Here is a 19,679-nt window from a genome sequence, read left to right as displayed (position 1 = left end):
ACTTTCAAAGAAAGGTGTTGACTGTCTCATTCATTAATCGAACTACTATCAATACTTCAGGGAAAGAAGTTTCACAAACTGACAATGAACTAAACTACATTGTTGATTCAGTGAAAGGTGTTTCACTCACTTAATCAGTGAATCAAACTATATTCAGAGATCAACTGAAACGAGTTTCACTCACTCATTCAATGAATTAAGCTACATTCCTTGATTCAATGAAATGACTTACATACACTCATTCTATAAATTAAACGACATTCATGCATTGAATGCAACTAAACTCACGCATTCATTCATTCATGCAATGTCTTCAGCTGATCTTGTTAATGCAGTGAATCAAACTACTTGGACAGAGACTGTCTCTTTCAATGAATCAAACGAGTTTCAAAATCTAACTCAATGAATCAAACTATATTGTTGATGCAGTGTAAGTTGTATTCATTCAGTGGAACAGACTACATTCATAGATTCCATGAAACGTTTTTCACGGACTCATTCAAAGAATTAAGCTACATTCCTTGATTCAGTGAAATGTTTTTCTCACACACATACATTGAATCAACCTACATTCATGCATTCAACGAAACTAAACTCCCGCATTCATTCAAAGAAACAAACTTCATTCTTGCTTGCAATGACCTTACCTGATCTTGTTCATTCCCTGAACCAACGTACATTCAAAGAAAGGTGTTGACTGTCTCATTCAATGAATCGAACTACTATCAATATTTCAGAGAAACAAGTTTCACAAACTGACAATGAATTAAACTACATTGTTGATTCAGTGAAAGGTGTTTCACTCACTTAATCAGTGAATCAAACTATATTCAGAGATCAACTGAAACGAGTTTCACTCACTCATTCAATGAATTAAGCTACATTCCTTGATTCAGTGAAATGACTTACATACACTCATTCTATAAATTAAACGACATTCATGCATTGAATGTAACTAAACTCACGCATTCATTCAAAGAATCAAACTTCATTCATTCATGCAATGTCTTCAGCTGATCTTGTTAATGCAGTGAATCAAGCTACTTTGACAGAAACGTGTTTGACTGTTTCTTTCAATGAATCAAACTACTATCAATACTTAATGGTAACGAATTTCACAAACTGACTCAATGTATTAAACTACATTGTTGATTCCGTGAATGGTGTTTCACTCACTTAATCAGTGAATCAAACTATATTCAGAGATCAACTGAAACGAGTTTCACTCACTCATTCTATGAATTAAGCTACATTCCTTGATTCAGTGAAATGTTTTTCACACACTCATATATTGAATCAACCTACATTCATGCATTCACTGAAAGTAATCTCCCGCATTCTTTCAAAGAAACAAACTTCATTCTTGCTTGCAATGACTTTACCTGATCTTGTTCATTCCCTGAACCAACGTACCTTCAAAGTAAGGTGTTGACTGTCTCATTCAATGAATCGAAATACTATCAATACTTCAGGGAAACAAGTTTCACAAACTGACAATGAATTAAACTACATTGTTGATTCAGTGAAAGGTGTTTCACTCACTGAATCAGTGAATCAAACTATATTCAGAGATCAACTGAAACGAGTTTCACTCACTCATTCAATGAATTAAGCTACATTCCTTGATTCAGTGAAATGCCTTTCACACACTCATTCAAGAAATTAAACAACATTCATGCATTGAATAAAACTAAACTCACGCATTCATTCAAAGAAACAAACTTCATTCATACATGCAAAGGCTTCAGTTGTTCTTGTTCATGCAGTGAATCAAACTACTTTGAAAGAAACGGGTTTGACTGTCTCTTTCAATGAATCAAACTACTATCAATACTTAATGGTAACGAATTTCACAAACTGACTCAATGTATTAGACTACATTGTTGATTCCGTGAAAGGTGTTTCACTCACTTAATCAGTGAATCAAACTATATTCAGAGATCAACTGAAACGAGTTTCACTCACTCATTCAATGAATTAAGCTACATTCCTTGATTCAGTGAAATGTTTTTCACACACTCATACATTGAATCAACCTACATTCATGCATTCAATGAAAGTAAACTCCCGCATTCATTCAAAGAAACAAACTTCATTCTTGCTTGCAATGACTTTACCTGATCTTGTTCATTCCCTGAACCAACGTACTTTCAAAGAAAGGTGTTGACTGTCTCATTCATTAATCGAACTACTGTCAGTTCTTCAGGGAAAGAAGTTTCACAAGCTGACAATGAACTAAACTGCATTGTTGATTCAGTGAAAGGTGTTTCAGTCATTTAATCAGTGAATCAAACTATATTCAGATATCAACTGAAACGAGTTTCACTCACTCATTCAATGAATTAAGCTACATTCCTTGATTCAGTGAAATGTTTCTCACACACTCATATATTGAATCAACCTACATTCATGCATTGAATCAAACGAGTTTCAAAAACTAACGCAATGAATTAAACTATATTGTTGATGCAGTGTAAGTTGTTGTATTCATTCAGTGGAACAGACTACATTCATAGATTCCATGAAACGTTTTTCACTGACTCATTCAAAGAATTAAGCTACATCCTTGATTCAGTGAAATGACATGCACACACTGATTCATTGAATCAACCTACATTCATGCATTCAACGAAACTAAACTCCCGCATTCATTCAAAGAAACTCACTTCATTCTTGCTTGCAAGGACTTTACCTGATCTTGTTCATTCCCTGAACCACGTACCTTCAAAGTAAGGTGTTGACTGTCTCATTCAGTGAACCGAAATACTATCAATACTTCAGGGAAACAAATTTCACAAACTGACAATGAATAAACATTGTTGATTCAGTGAACGTTGTTTCACTCACTTAATCAGTGAATCAAACTATATTCAGAGATCAACTGAAACGAGGGTCACTCACTCATTCAATGAATTAAGCTACATTCCTTGATTCAGTTAAATGCCTTTCACACACTCATTCAAGAAATTAAACAAGATTCATGCATTGAATAAAATTAAACTCACGCATTCATTCAAAGAAACAAACTTCATTCATACATGCAAAGGCTACAGTTGTTCTTGTTCATGCAGAGAGTCAAACTACTTTGAAAGAGACGGGTTTGACTGTCTCTTTCAATGAATCAAACTACTATCAATACTTCATGGTAACGAGTTACACAAACTTACTCAATGAATTAAACTGCATTGTTGATTCCGTGAAAGGTGTTTCACTCACTTAATCAGTGAATCAAACTATATTCAGAGATCAACTGAAACGAGTTTCACTCACTCATTCAATGAATTAAGCCACATTCCTTGATTCAGTGAAATGTTTTTCACACACTCATTCATTGATTCAACCTACATTCATGGATTCAATGAAAGTAAACTCCCGCATTCATTCAAAGAAACTCACTTCATTCTTGCTTGCAATGACTTTACCTGATCTTGCTCATTCACTGAACTAACGTACCTTCAAAGAAAGGTGTTGACTGTCTCATTCAATGAATCGAACTACTCTCAATACTTCAGGGAAACAAGTTTCACAAACTGACAATGAATTAAACTACATTGTTGATTCCGTGAAAGGTGTTTCACTCACTTAATCAGTGAATCAAACTATATTCGGAGATCAACTGAAACGAGTTTCACTCACTCATTCTATGAATTAAGCTACATTCCTTGATTCAGTGAAATGTTTTCCACACACTCATATATTGAATCAACCTACATTCATGTATTCACTGAAAGTAAACTCCCGCATTCTTTCAAAGAAACAAACTTCATTCTTGCTTGCAATGACTTTACCTGATCTTGTTCATTCCGTTAACCAACGTACATTCAAAGAAAGGTGTTAACTGTTTCATTCATTAATCGAAGTACTATCAATACTTCAGGGAAACACGTTTCACAAACTAACAATGAATTAAACTACATTTTTGATTCAGTGAAAGGTGTTTCACTCATTTAATCAGTGAATCAAACTATATTCAGATATCAACTGAAACGAGTTTCACTCACTCATTCAATGATTTAATCTACATTCCTTGATTCAGTGAAATGACTTTCACACACTCATATATTGAATCAACCTACATTCATGCATTCAATGAAAGTAAACTCCCGCATTCATTCAAAAAACCTAACTTCATTCTTGCTTGAAATGACTTTACCTGATCTTGTTCATTCCCTTAACCAACGTACTTTCAAAGAAAGGCGTTGACTGTCTCATTCATTAATCGAACTACTATCAATCATTCAGGGAAACAAGTTTCACAAACTGACAATGAACTAACCTAAATTGTTGATTCATTGAAAGGTGTTTCACTCATTTAATCAGTGAATCAAACTATATTCAGATATCAACTGAAACGAGTTTCACTCACTCATTCAATGAATTAAGCTACATTCCTTGATTCAGTGAAATGTTTCTCACACACTCATATATTGAATCAACCTACATTCATGCATTGAATCAAACGAGTTTCAAAAACTAACTCAATGAATTAAACGATATTGTTGACGCAGTGAAAGGTGTTGTATTCATTCAGTCGAACAGACTACATTCCATGAAAAGTTTTTCACTGAATCATTTAAAGAATGAAGCTACATTCCTTGATTCAGTGAAATGACATGCACACACTGATTCATTGAATCAACCTACATTCATGCATTCAATGAAACTAAACTCACGCATTCATTCAAAGAAACAAACTTCATTCTTGCTTAAAATGTGTTCACCTGATCTTGTTCATTCCGTGAACCAACGTACATTCAAAGAAAGGTGTTGACTGTCTCATTCAATGAATCGAACTACTATCAATATTTCAGAGAAACAAGTTTCACAAACTGACATTGAATTAAACTACATTGTTGATTCAGTGAAAGGTATTTCACTCACTTAATCAGCGAATCAAACTATATTCAGAGTGAAACGAATTTCACTCACTCATTCAATTCAGTAAGCGACATTCCTTGATTCAATGCAATGACTTACATACACTCATTCAATAACTTAAACGACATTCATGCATTGAATGCAACTAAACTCACGCATTCATTCAAAGAAACAATCTTCATTCATTCATGCAATGTCTTCAGCTGATCTTGTTCATGCAGTGAATCAAACTACATTTAAAGAAACGGGTTTGACTGTCTCTTTCAATGAATGAAATGTATCAGTACTTAATGGTAACGGGTTTCACAAACTGACTCAATGTATTAAACTACATTGTCGATTCCGTGAAAGGTGTTTCACTCACTTAATCAGTGAATCAAACGATATTCAGAGATCAACTGAAACGAGTTTCATTCACTCATTCAATGAATTAAGCTACACTCCTTGATTCAGTGAAATGTTTTTCACACACTCATACATTGAATCAACCTACATTCATGCATTCAATGAAAGTAAACTCCCGCATTCACTCAAAAAAACTAACTTCATTCTTGCTTGAAATGACTTTACCTGATCTTGTTCATTCCCTTAACCAACGTACTTTCAAAGAAAGGTGTTGACTGTCTCATTCATTAATCGAACTACTATCAGTCCTTCAGGGAAAGAAGTTTCACAAACTGACAATGAACTAAACTGCATTGTTGATTCAGTGAAAGGTGTTTCAGTCATTTAATCAGTGAATCAAACTATATTCAGATATCAACTGAAACGAGTTTCACTCACTCATTCAATGAATTAAGCTACATTCCTTGATTCAGTGAAATGTTTCTCACACACTCATATATTGAATCAACCTACATTCATGCATTGAATCAAACGAGTTTCAAAAACTAACGCAATGAATTAAACTATATTGTTGATGCAGTGTAAGTTGTTGTATTCATTCAGTGGAACAGACTACATTCATAGATTCCATGAAACGTTTTTCACTGACTCATTCAAAGAATTAAGCTACATCCTTGATTCAGTGAAATGACATGCACACACTGATTCATTGAATCAACCTACATTCATGCATTCAACGAAACTAAACTCCCGCATTCATTCAAAGAACCTCACTTCATTCTTGCTTGCAAGGACTTTACCTGATCTTGTTCATTCCCTGAACCACGTACCTTCAAAGTAAGGTGTTGACTGTCTCATTCAGTGAACCGAAATACTATCAATACTTCAGGGAAACAAATTTCACAAACTGACAATGAATAAACTACATTGTTGATTCAGTGAACGTTGTTTCACTCACTTAATCAGTGAATCAAACTATATTCAGAGATCAACTGAAACGAGGGTCACTCACTCATTCAATGAATTAAGCTACATTCCTTGATTCAGTTAAATGCCTTTCACACACTCATTCAAGAAATTAAACAAGATTCATGCATTGAATAAAATTAAACTCACGCATTCATTCAAAGAAACAAACTTCATTCATACATGCAAAGGCTACAGTTGTTCTTGTTCATGCAGAGAGTCAAACTACTTTGAAAGAGACGGGTTTGACTGTCTCTTTCAATGAATCAAACTACTATCAATACTTCATGGTAACGAGTTACACAAACTTACTCAATGAATTAAACTGCATTGTTGATTCCGTGAAAGGTGTTTCACTCACTTAATCAGTGAATCAAACTATATTCAGAGATCAACTGAAACGAGTTTCACTCACTCATTCAATGAATTAAGCCACATTCCTTGATTCAGTGAAATGTTTTTCACACACTCATTCATTGATTCAACCTACATTCATGGATTCAATGAAAGTAAACTCCCGCATTCATTCAAAGAAACTCACTTCATTCTTGCTTGCAATGACTTTACCTGATCTTGCTCATTCACTGAACTAACGTACCTTCAAAGAAAGGTGTTGACTGTCTCATTCAATGAATCGAACTACTCTCAATACTTCAGGGAAACAAGTTTCACAAACTGACAATGAATTAAACTACATTGTTGATTCCGTGAAAGGTGTTTCACTCACTTAATCAGTGAATCAAACTATATTCGGAGATCAACTGAAACGAGTTTCACTCACTCATTCTATGAATTAAGCTACATTCCTTGATTCAGTGAAATGTTTTCCACACACTCATATATTGAATCAACCTACATTCATGTATTCACTGAAAGTAAACTCCCGCATTCTTTCAAAGAAACAAACTTCATTCTTGCTTGCAATGACTTTACCTGATCTTGTTCATTCCGTTAACCAACGTACATTCAAAGAAAGGTGTTGACTGTTTCATTCATTAATCGAAGTACTATCAATACTTCAGGGAAACACGTTTCACAAACTAACAATGAATTAAACTACATTTTTGATTCAGTGAAAGGTGTTTCACTCATTTAATCAGTGAATCAAACTATATTCAGATATCAACTGAAACGAGTTTCACTCACTCATTCAATGATTTAAGCTACATTCCTTGATTCAGTGAAATGACTTTCACACACTCATATATTGAATCAACCTACATTCATGCATTCAATGAAAGTAAACTCCCGCATTCATTCAAAAAACCTAACTTCATTCTTGCTTGAAATGACTTTACCTGATCTTGTTCATTCCCTTAACCAACGTACTTTCAAAGAAAGGCGTTGACTGTCTCATTCATTAATCGAACTACTATCAATCATTCAGGGAAACAAGTTTCACAAACTGACAATGAACTAACCTACATTGTTGATTCATTGAAAGGTGTTTCACTCATTTAATCAGTGAATCAAACTATATTCAGATATCAACTGAAACGAGTTTCACTCACTCATTCAATGAATTAAGCTACATTCCTTGATTCAGTGAAATGTTTCTCACACACTCATATATTGAATCAACCTACATTCATGCATTGAATCAAACGAGTTTCAAAAACTAACGCAATGAATTAAACGATATTGTTGACGCAGTGAAAGGTGTTGTATTCATTCAGTCGAACAGACTACATTCCATGAAAAGTTTTTCACTGAATCATTTAAAGAATGAAGCTACATTCCTTGATTCAGTGAAATGACATGCACACACTGATTCATTGAATCAACCTACATTCATGCATTCAATGAAACTAAACTCACGCATTCATTCAAAGAAACAAACTTCATTCTTGCTTAAAATGTGTTCACCTGATCTTGTTCATTCCGTGAACCAACGTACATTCAAAGAAAGGTGTTGACTGTCTCATTCAATGAATCGAACTACTATCAATATTTCAGAGAAACAAGTTTCACAAACTGACAATGAATTAAACTACATTGTTGATTCAGTGAAAGGTGTTTCACTCACTTAATCAGTGAATCAAACTATATTCAGAGTGAAACGAATTTCACTCACTCATTCAATTCAGTAAGCGACATTCCTTGATTCAATGAAATGACTTACATACACTCATTCAATAACTTAAACGACATTCATGCATTGAATGCAACTAAACTCACGCATTCATTCAAAGAAACAATCTTCATTCATTCATGCAATGTCTTCAGCTGATCTTGTTCATGCAGTGAATCAAACTACATTTAAAGAAACGGGTTTGACTGTCTCTTTCAATGAATGAAATGTATCAGTACTTAATGGTAACGGGTTTCACAAACTGACTCAATGTATTAAACTACATTGTCTATTCCGTGAAAGGTGTTTCACTCACTTAATCAGTGAATCAAACTATATTCAGAGATCAACTGAAACGAGTTTCACTCACTCATTCAATGAATTAAGCTACACTCCTTGATTCAGTGAAATGTTTTTCACACACTCATACATTGAATCAACCTACATTCATGCATTGAATCAAACGAGTTTCAAAAACTAACGCAATGAATTAAACTATATTGTTGATGCAGTGTAAGTTGTTGTATTCATTCAGTGGAACAGACTACATTCATAGATTCCATGAAACGTTTTTCACTGACTCATTCAAAGAATTAAGCTACATCCTTGATTCAGTGAAATGACATGCACACACTGATTCATTGAATCAACCTACATTCATGCATTCAACGAAACTAAACTCCCGCATTCATTCAAAGAACCTCACTTCATTCTTGCTTGCAAGGACTTTACCTGATCTTGTTCATTCCCTGAAACACGTACCTTCAAAGTAAGGTGTTGACTGTCTCATTCAGTGAACCGAAATACTATCAATACTTCAGGGAAACAAGTTTCACAAACTGACAATGAATAAACTACATTGTTGATTCAGTGAACGTTGTTTCACTCACTTAATCAGTGAATCAAACTATATTCAGAGATCAACTGAAACGAGTTTCACTCACTCATTCAATGAATTAAGCTACATTCCTTGATTCAGTGAAATGCCTTTCACACACTCATTCAAGAAATTAAACAACATTCATGCATTGAATAAAATTAAACTCACGCATTCATTCAAAGAAACAAACTTCATTCATACATGCAAAGGCTACAGTTGTTCTTGTTCATGCAGAGAGTCAAACTACTTTGAAAGAGACGGGTTTGACTGTCTCTTTCAATGAATCAAACTACTATCAATACTTCATGGTAACGAGTTACACAAACTTACTCAATGAATTAAACTACATTGTTGATTCCGTGAAAGGTGTTTCACTCACTTAATCAGTGAATCAAACTATATTCAGAGATCAACTGAAACGAGTTTCACTCACTCATTCAATGAATTAAGCTACATTCCTTGATTCAGTGAAATGTTTTTCACACACTCATTCATTGATTCAACCTACATTCATGCATTCAATGAAAGTAAACTCCCGCATTCATTCAAAGAAACAAACTTCATTCTTGCTTGCAATGACTTTACCTGATCTTGTTCATTCACTGAACTAACGTACCTTCAAAGAAAGGTGTTGACTGTCTCATTCAATGAATCGAACTACTATCAATACTTCAGGGAAACAAGTTTCACAAACTGACAATGAATTAAACTACATTGTTGATTCCGTGAAAGGTGTTTCACTCACTTAATCAGTGAATCAAACTATATTCAGAGATCAACTGAAACGAGTTTCACTCACTCATTCAATGAATTAAGCTACATTCCTTGATTCAGTGAAATGTTTTCACACACTCATATATTGAATCAACCTACATTCATGCATTCAATGAAAGTAAACTCCCGCATTCATTCAAAAAACTAACTTCATTCTTGCTTGAAATGACTTTACCTGATCTTGTTCATTCCCTTAACCAACGTACTTTCAAGGAAAGGCGTTGACTGTCTCATTCATTAATCGAACTACTATCAATCATTCAGGGAAACAAGTTTCACAAACTGACAATGAACTAACCTACATTGTTGATTCATTGAAAGGTGTTTCACTCATTTAATCAGTGAATCAAACTATATTCAGATATCAACTGAAACGAGTTTCACTCACTCATTCAATGAATTAAGCTACATTCCTTGATTCAGTGAAATGTTTCTCACACACTCATATATTGAATCAACCTACATTCATGCATTGAATCAAACGAGTTTCAAAAACTAACTCAATGAATTAAACGATATTGTTGACGCAGTGAAAGGTGTTGTATTCATTCAGTCGAACAGACTACATTCCATGAAAAGTTTTTCACTGAATCATTTAAAGAATGAAGCTACATTCCTTGATTCAGTGAAATGACATGCACACACTGATTCATTGAATCAACCTACATTCATGCATTCAATGAAACTAAACTCACGCATTCATTCAAAGAAACAAACTTCATTCTTGCTTAAAATGTGTTCACCTGATCTTGTTCATTCCGTGAACCAACGTACATTCAAAGAAAGGTGTTGACTGTCTCATTCAATGAATCGAACTACTATCAATATTTCAGAGAAACAAGTTTCACAAACTGACATTGAATTAAACTACATTGTTGATTCAGTGAAAGGTATTTCACTCACTTAATCAGCGAATCAAACTATATTCAGAGTGAAACGAATTTCACTCACTCATTCAATTCAGTAAGCGACATTCCTTGATTCAATGCAATGACTTACATACACTCATTCAATAACTTAAACGACATTCATGCATTGAATGCAACTAAACTCACGCATTCATTCAAAGAAACAATCTTCATTCATTCATGCAATGTCTTCAGCTGATCTTGTTCATGCAGTGAATCAAACTACATTTAAAGAAACGGGTTTGACTGTCTCTTTCAATGAATGAAATGTATCAGTACTTAATGGTAACGGGTTTCACAAACTGACTCAATGTATTAAACTACATTGTTGATTCCGTGAAAGGTGTTTCACTCACTTAATCAGTGAATCAAACGATATTCAGAGATCAACTGAAACGAGTTTCATTCACTCATTCAATGAATTAAGCTACACTCCTTGATTCAGTGAAATGTTTTTCACACACTCATACATTGAATCAACCTACATTCATGCATTCAATGAAAGTAAACTCCCGCATTCACTCAAAAAAACTAACTTCATTCTTGCTTGAAATGACTTTACCTGATCTTGTTCATTCCCTTAACCAACGTACTTTCAAAGAAAGGTGTTGACTGTCTCATTCATTAATCGAACTACTATCAGTCCTTCAGGGAAAGAAGTTTCACAAACTGACAATGAACTAAACTGCATTGTTGATTCAGTGAAAGGTGTTTCAGTCATTTAATCAGTGAATCAAACTATATTCAGATATCAACTGAAACGAGTTTCACTCACTCATTCAATGAATTAAGCTACATTCCTTGATTCAGTGAAATGTTTCTCACACACTCATATATTGAATCAACCTACATTCATGCATTGAATCAAACGAGTTTCAAAAACTAACGCAATGAATTAAACTATATTGTTGATGCAGTGTAAGTTGTTGTATTCATTCAGTGGAACAGACTACATTCATAGATTCCATGAAACGTTTTTCACTGACTCATTCAAAGAATTAAGCTACATCCTTGATTCAGTGAAATGACATGCACACACTGATTCATTGAATCAACCTACATTCATGCATTCAACGAAACTAAACTCCCGCATTCATTCAAAGAACCTCACTTCATTCTTGCTTGCAAGGACTTTACCTGATCTTGTTCATTCCCTGAACCACGTACCTTCAAAGTAAGGTGTTGACTGTCTCATTCAGTGAACCGAAATACTATCAATACTTCAGGGAAACAAATTTCACAAACTGACAATGAATAAACTACATTGTTGATTCAGTGAACGTTGTTTCACTCACTTAATCAGTGAATCAAACTATATTCAGAGATCAACTGAAACGAGGGTCACTCACTCATTCAATGAATTAAGCTACATTCCTTGATTCAGTTAAATGCCTTTCACACACTCATTCAAGAAATTAAACAAGATTCATGCATTGAATAAAATTAAACTCACGCATTCATTCAAAGAAACAAACTTCATTCATACATGCAAAGGCTACAGTTGTTCTTGTTCATGCAGAGAATCAAACTACTTTGAAAGAGACGGGTTTGACTGTCTCTTTCAATGAATCAAACTACTATCAATACTTCATGGTAACGAGTTACACAAACTCACTCAATGAATTAAACTGCATTGTTGATTCCGTGAAAGGTGTTTCACTCACTTAATCAGTGAATCAAACTATATTCAGAGATCAACTGAAACGAGTTTCACTCACTCATTCAATGAATTAAGCCACATTCCTTGATTCAGTGAAATGTTTTTCACACACTCATTCATTGATTCAACCTACATTCATGGATTCAATGAAAGTAAACTCCCGCATTCATTCAAAGAAACTCACTTCATTCTTGCTTGCAATGACTTTACCTGATCTTGCTCATTCACTGAACTAACGTAACTTCAAAGAAAGGTGTTGACTGTCTCATTCAATGAATCGAACTACTCTCAATACTTCAGGGAAACAAGTTTCACAAACTGACAATGAATTAAACTACATTGTTGATTCCGTGAAAGGTGTTTCACTCACTTAATCAGTGAATCAAACTATATTCGGAGATCAACTGAAACGAGTTTCACTCACTCATTCTATGAATTAAGCTACATTCCTTGATTCAGTGAAATGTTTTCCACACACTCATTTATTGAATCAACCTACATTCATGTATTCACTGAAAGTAAACTCCCGCATTCTTTCAAAGAAACAAACTTCATTCTTGCTTGCAATGACTTTACCTGATCTTGTTCATTCCCTGAACCACGTACCTTCAAAGTAAGGTGTTGACTGTCTCATTCAGTGAACCGAAATACTATCAATACTTCAGGGAAACAAATTTCACAAACTGACAATGAATAAACTACATTGTTGATTCAGTGAACGTTGTTTCACTCACTTAATCAGTGAATCAAACTATATTCAGACATCAACTGAAACGAGGGTCACTCACTCATTCAATGAATTAAGCTACATTCCTTGATTCAGTTAAATGCCTTTCACACACTCATTCAAGAAATTAAACAAGATTCATGCATTGAATAAAATTAAACTCACGCATTCATTCAAAGAAACAAACTTCATTCATACATGAAAAGGCTACAGTTGTTCTTGTTCATGCAGTGAATCAAACTACTTTGAAAAAGACGGGTTTGACTGTCTCTTTCAATGAATCAAACTACTATCAATACTTCATGGTAACGAGTTACACAAACTCACTCAATGAATTAAACTGCATTGTTGATTCCGTGAAAGGTGTTTCACTCACTTAATCAGTGAATCAAACTATATTCAGAGATCAACTGAAACGAGTTTCACTCACTCATTCAATGAATTAAGCCACATTCCTTGATTCAGTGAAATGTTTTTCACACACTCATTCATTGATTCAACCTACATTCATGGATTCAATGAAAGTAAACTCCCGCATTCATTCAAAGAAACTCACTTCATTCTTGCTTGCAATGACTTTACCTGATCTTGCTCATTCACTGAACTAACGTACCTTCAAAGAAAGGTGTTGACTGTCTCATTCAATGAATCGAACTACTCTCAATACTTCAGGGAAACAAGTTTCACAAACTGACAATGAATTAAACTACATTGTTGATTCCGTGAAAGGTGTTTCACTCACTTAATCAGTGAATCAAACTATATTCGGAGATCAACTGAAACGAGTTTCACTCACTCATTCAATGAATTAAGCTACATTCCTTGATTCAGTGAAATGTTTTCCACACACTCATATATTGAATCAACCTACATTCATGTATTCACTGAAAGTAAACTCCCGCATTCTTTCAAAGAAACAAACTTCATTCTTGCTTGCAATGACTTTACCTGATCTTGTTCATTCCGTTAACCAACGTACATTCAAAGAAAGGTGTTAACTGTTTCATTCATTAATCGAAGTACTATCAATACTTCAGGGAAACACGTTTCACAAACTAACAATGAATTAAACTACATTTTTGATTCAGTGAAAGGTGTTTCACTCATTTAATCAGTGAATCAAACTATATTCAGATATCAACTGAAACGAGTTTCACTCACTCATTCAATGATTTAATCTACATTCCTTGATTCAGTGAAATGACTTTCACACACTCATATATTGAATCAACCTACATTCATGCATTCAATGAAAGTAAACTCCCGCATTCATTCAAAAAACCTAACTTCATTCTTGCTTGAAATGACTTTACCTGATGTTGTTCATTCCCTTAACCAACGTACTTTCAAAGAAAGGTGTTGACTGTCTCATTCATTAATCGAACTACTATCAATCATATTCAGGGAAACAAGTTTCACAAACTGACAATGAATTAAACTACATTGTTGATTCAGTGAAATGTGTTTCACTCATTTAATCAGTGAATCAAACTATATTCAGATATCAACTGAAACTAGTTTCACTCACTCATTCAATGAATTAAGCTACATTCCTTGATTCAGTGAAATGTTTCTCACACACTCATATATTGAATCAACCTACATTCATGCATTGAATCAAACGAGTTTCAAAAACTAACTCAATGAATTAAACTATATTGTTGATGCAGTGAAAGGTGTTGTATTCATTCAGTCGAAAAGACTACATTCATAGATTCCATGAAAAGTTTTTCACTGAATCATTTAAAGAATTAAGCTACATTCCTTGATTCAGTGAAATGACATGCACACACTGATTCATTGAATCAACCTACATTCTTGCATTCAATGAAACTAAACTCACGCATTCATTCAAAGAAACAAACTTCATTCTTGCTTGCAATGGTTCACCTGATCTTGTTCATTCCGTGAACCAACGTACATTCAAAGAAAGGTGTTGACTGTCTCATTCAATGAATCGAACTACTATCAATATTTCAGAGAAACAAGTTTCACAAACTGACAATGAATTAAACTACATTGTTGATTCAGTGAAAGGTGTTTCACTCACTTAATCAGCGAATCAAACTATATTCAGAGATCAACTGAAACGAATTTCACTCACTCATTCAATGAAGTAAGCGACATTCCTTGATTCAATGAAATGACTTACATACACTCATTCAATAAATTAAACGACATTCATGCATTGAATGCAACTAAACTCACGCATTCATTCACAGAAACAATCTTCATTCATTCATGCAATGTCTTCAGCTGATCTTGTTCATGCAGTGAATCAAACTACACTTAAAGAAACGGGTTTGACTGTCTCTTTCAATGAATGAAACTAGTATCAGTACTTTAATGGTAACGGGTTTCACAAACTGACTCAATGTATTAAACTACATTGTTGATTCCGTGAAAGGTGTTTCACTCACTTAATCAGTGAATCAAACTATATTCAGAGATCAACTGAAACGAGTTTCACTCACTCATTCAATGAATTAAGCTACATTCCTTGATTCAGTGAAATGACTTACATACACTCATTCTATAATTAAACGACATTCATGCATTCAATGAAACTAAACTCACGCATTCATTCAAAGAAACAATCTTCATTCATTCTTGCAATGTCTTCAGCTGATCTTGTTCATTCAGTGAATCAAACTACACTTAAAGAAACGGGTTTGACTGTCTCTTTCAATGAATGAAATCTATCAGTACTTAATGGTAACAAGTTTCACAAACTGACAATGAATTAAACTACATTGTTGATTCCGTGAAAGGTGTTTCACTCACTTAATCAGTGAATCAAACTATATTCAGAGATCAACTGAAACGAGTTTCACTCACTCATTCAATGAATTAAGCGATATTCCTTGATTCAAGGAAATGACTTACATACACACATTCAATAACTTAAACGACATTCATGCATTGAATGCAACTAAACTCACGCATTCATTCAAAGAAACAATCTTCATTCATTCATGCAATGTCTTCAGCTGATCTTGTTCATGCAGTGAATCAAACTACATTTAAAGAAACGGGTTTGACTGTCTCTTTCAATGAATGAAACTACTATCAGTACTTTAATGGTAACAGGTTTCACAAACTGACTCAATGTATTAAACTACATTGTTGATTCCGTGAAAGGTGTTTCACTCACTTAATCAGTGTATCAAACTATATTCAGAGATCAACTGAAACGAGTTTCATTCACTCATTCAATGAATTAAGCTACAGTCCTTGATTCAGTGAAATGTTTTTCACACACTCATACATTGAATCAACCTACATTCATGCATTCAATGAAAGTAAACTCCCGCATTCACTCAAAAAAACTAACTTCATTCTTGCTTGAAATGACTTTACCTGATCTTGTTCATTCCCTTAACCAACGTACTTTCAAAGAAAGGTGTTGACTGTCTCATTCATTAATCGACCTACTATCAATCCTTCAGGGAAAGAAGTTTCACAAACTGACAATGAACTAAACTACATTGTTGATTCAGTGAAAGGTGTTTCACTCATTTAATCAGTGAATCAAACTATATTCAGATATCAACTGAAACGAGTTTCACTCACTCATTCAATGAATTAAGCTACATTCCTTGATTCAGTGAAATGTTTCTCACACACTCATATATTGAATCAACCTACATTCATGCATTGAATCAAACGAGTTTCAAAAACTAACTCAATGAATTAAACTATATTGTTGATGCAGTGAAAGGTGTTGTATTCATTCAGTCGAACAGACTACATTCATAGATTCCATGAAAAGTTTTTCACTGAATCATTTAAAGAATTAAGCTACATTCCTTGATTCAGTGAAATGACATGCACACACTGATTCATTGAATCAACCTACATTCATGCATTCAATGAAACTAAACTCACGCATTCATTCAAAGAAACAAACTTCATTCTTGCTTGCAATGGTTCACCTGATCTTGTTCATTCCGTGAACCAACGTACATTCAAAGAAAGGTGTTGACTGTCTCATTCAATGAATCGAACTACTATCAATATTTCAGAGAAACAAGTTTCACAAACTGACAATGAATTAAACTACATTGTTGATTCAGTGAAAGGTGTTTCACTCACTTAATCAGTGAATCAAACTATATTCAGAGATCAACTGAAACGAGTTTCACTCACTCATTCAATGAATTAAGCTACATTCCTTGATTCAGTTAAATGACTTTCACACACTCATTCAAGTAATTAAACAAGATTCATGCATTGAATAAAATTAAACTCACGCATTCATTCAAAGAAACAAACTTCATTCATACATGCAAAGGCTACAGTTGTTCTTGTTCATGCAGAGAATCAAACTACTTTGAAAGAGACGGGTTTGACTGTCTCTTTCAATGAATCAAACTACTATCAATACTTCATGGTAACGAGTTACACAAACTCACTCAATGAATTAAACTGCATTGTTGATTCCGTGAAAGGTGTTTCACTCACTTAATCAGTGAATCAAACTATATTCAGAGATCAACTGAAACGAGTTTCACTCACTCATTCAATGAATTAAGCTACATTCCTTGATTCAGTGAAATGTTTTTCACACACTCATATATTGAATCAACCTACATTCATGCATTCAATGAAAGTAAACTCCCGCATTCATTCAAAGAAACAAACTTCATTCTTGCTTGCAATGACTTTACCTGATCTTGCTCATTCACTGAACTAACGTACCTTCAAAGAAAGGTGTTGACTGTCTCATTCAATGAATCGAACTACTCTCAATACTTCAGGGAAACAAGTTTCACAAACTGACAATGAATTAAACTACATTGTTGATTCCGTGAAAGGTGTTTCACTCACTTAATCAGTGAATCAAACTATATTCAGAGATCAACTGAAACGAGTTTCACTCACTCATTCAATGAATTAAGCTACATTCCTTGATTCAGTGAAATGCCTTTCACACACTCATTCAAGAAATTAAACAACATTCATGCATTGAATAAAATTAAACTCACGCATTCATTCAAAGAAACAAACTTCATTCATGCATGAAAAGGCTACAGTTGATCTTGTTCATGCAGTGAATCAAACTACTTTGAAAGAGACGGGTTTGACTGTCTCTTTCAATGAATCAAACTACTATCAATACTTCATGGAAACGAGTTACACAAACTCACTCAATGAATTAAACTACATTGTTGATTCCGTGAAAGGTGTTTCACACACTTAATCAGTGAATCAAACTATATTCAGAGATCAACTGAAACGAGTTTCACTCACTCATTCAATGAATTAAGCTACATTCCTTGATTCAGTGAAATGTTTTTCACACACTCATTCATTGATTCAACCTACATTCATGCATTCAATGAAAGTAAACTCCCGCATTCATTCAAAGAAACAAACTTCATTCTTGCTTGCAATGACTTTACCTGATCTTGTTCATTCACTGAACTAACGTACTTTCAAAGAAAGGTGTTGACTGTCTCATTCAATGAATCGAACTACTATCAATACTTCAGGGAAACAAGTTTCACAAACTGACAATGAATTAAACTACATTGTTGATTCCGTGAAAGGTGTTTCACTCACTTAATCAGTGAATCAAACTATATTCAGAGATCAACTGAAACGAGTTTCACTCACTCATTCAATGAATTAAGCTACATTCCTTGATTCAGTGAAATGTTTTCCACACACTCATTCATTGAATCAACCTACATTCATGCATTCAATGAAAGTAAACTCCCGCATTCATTCAAAGAAACAAACTTCATTCTTGCTTGCAATGACTTTACCTGATCTTGTTCATTCCCTGAACCACGTACCTTCAAAGAAAGGTGTTGACTGTCTCATTCAATGAATCGAAATACTATCAATACTTCAGGGAAACAAGTTTCACAAACTGACAATGAATTAAACTACATTGTTGATTCAGTGAAAGTTGTTTCACTCACTTAATCAGTGAATCAAACTATATTCAGAGATCAACTGAAACGAGTTTCACTCACTCATTCAATGAATTAAGCTACATTCCTTGATTCAGTGAAATGCCTTTCACACACTCATTCAAGAAATTAAACAACATTCATGCATTGAATAAAAGTAAACTCACGCATTCATTCAAAGAAACAAACTTCATTCATGCATGAAAAGGCTACAGTTGATCTTGTTCATGCAGTGAATCAAACTACTTTGAAAAAGACGGGTTTGACTGTCTCTTTCAATGAATCAAACTACTATCAATACTTCATGGTAACGAGTTTCACAAACTGACTCAATGAATTAAACTACATTGTTGATTCCGTGAAAGGTGTTTCACTCACTTAATCAGTGAATCAAACTATATTCAGAGATCAACTGAAACGAGTTTCACTCACTCATTCAATGAATTAAGCTACATTCCTTGATTCAGTGAAATGTTTTTCACACACTCATTCATTGAATCAACCTACATTCATGCATTCAATGAAAGTAAACTCCCGCATTCATTCAAA

The sequence above is a fragment of the Hemiscyllium ocellatum genome, chromosome X (genome assembly GCF_020745735.1).
Source record: "Hemiscyllium ocellatum isolate sHemOce1 chromosome X, sHemOce1.pat.X.cur, whole genome shotgun sequence".
Classification (NCBI taxonomy): Eukaryota; Metazoa; Chordata; class Chondrichthyes; order Orectolobiformes; family Hemiscylliidae; genus Hemiscyllium; species Hemiscyllium ocellatum.
The sequence above is the reverse complement of the archived record's forward strand: the minus strand, read 5'-3'. Positions refer to the sequence as shown.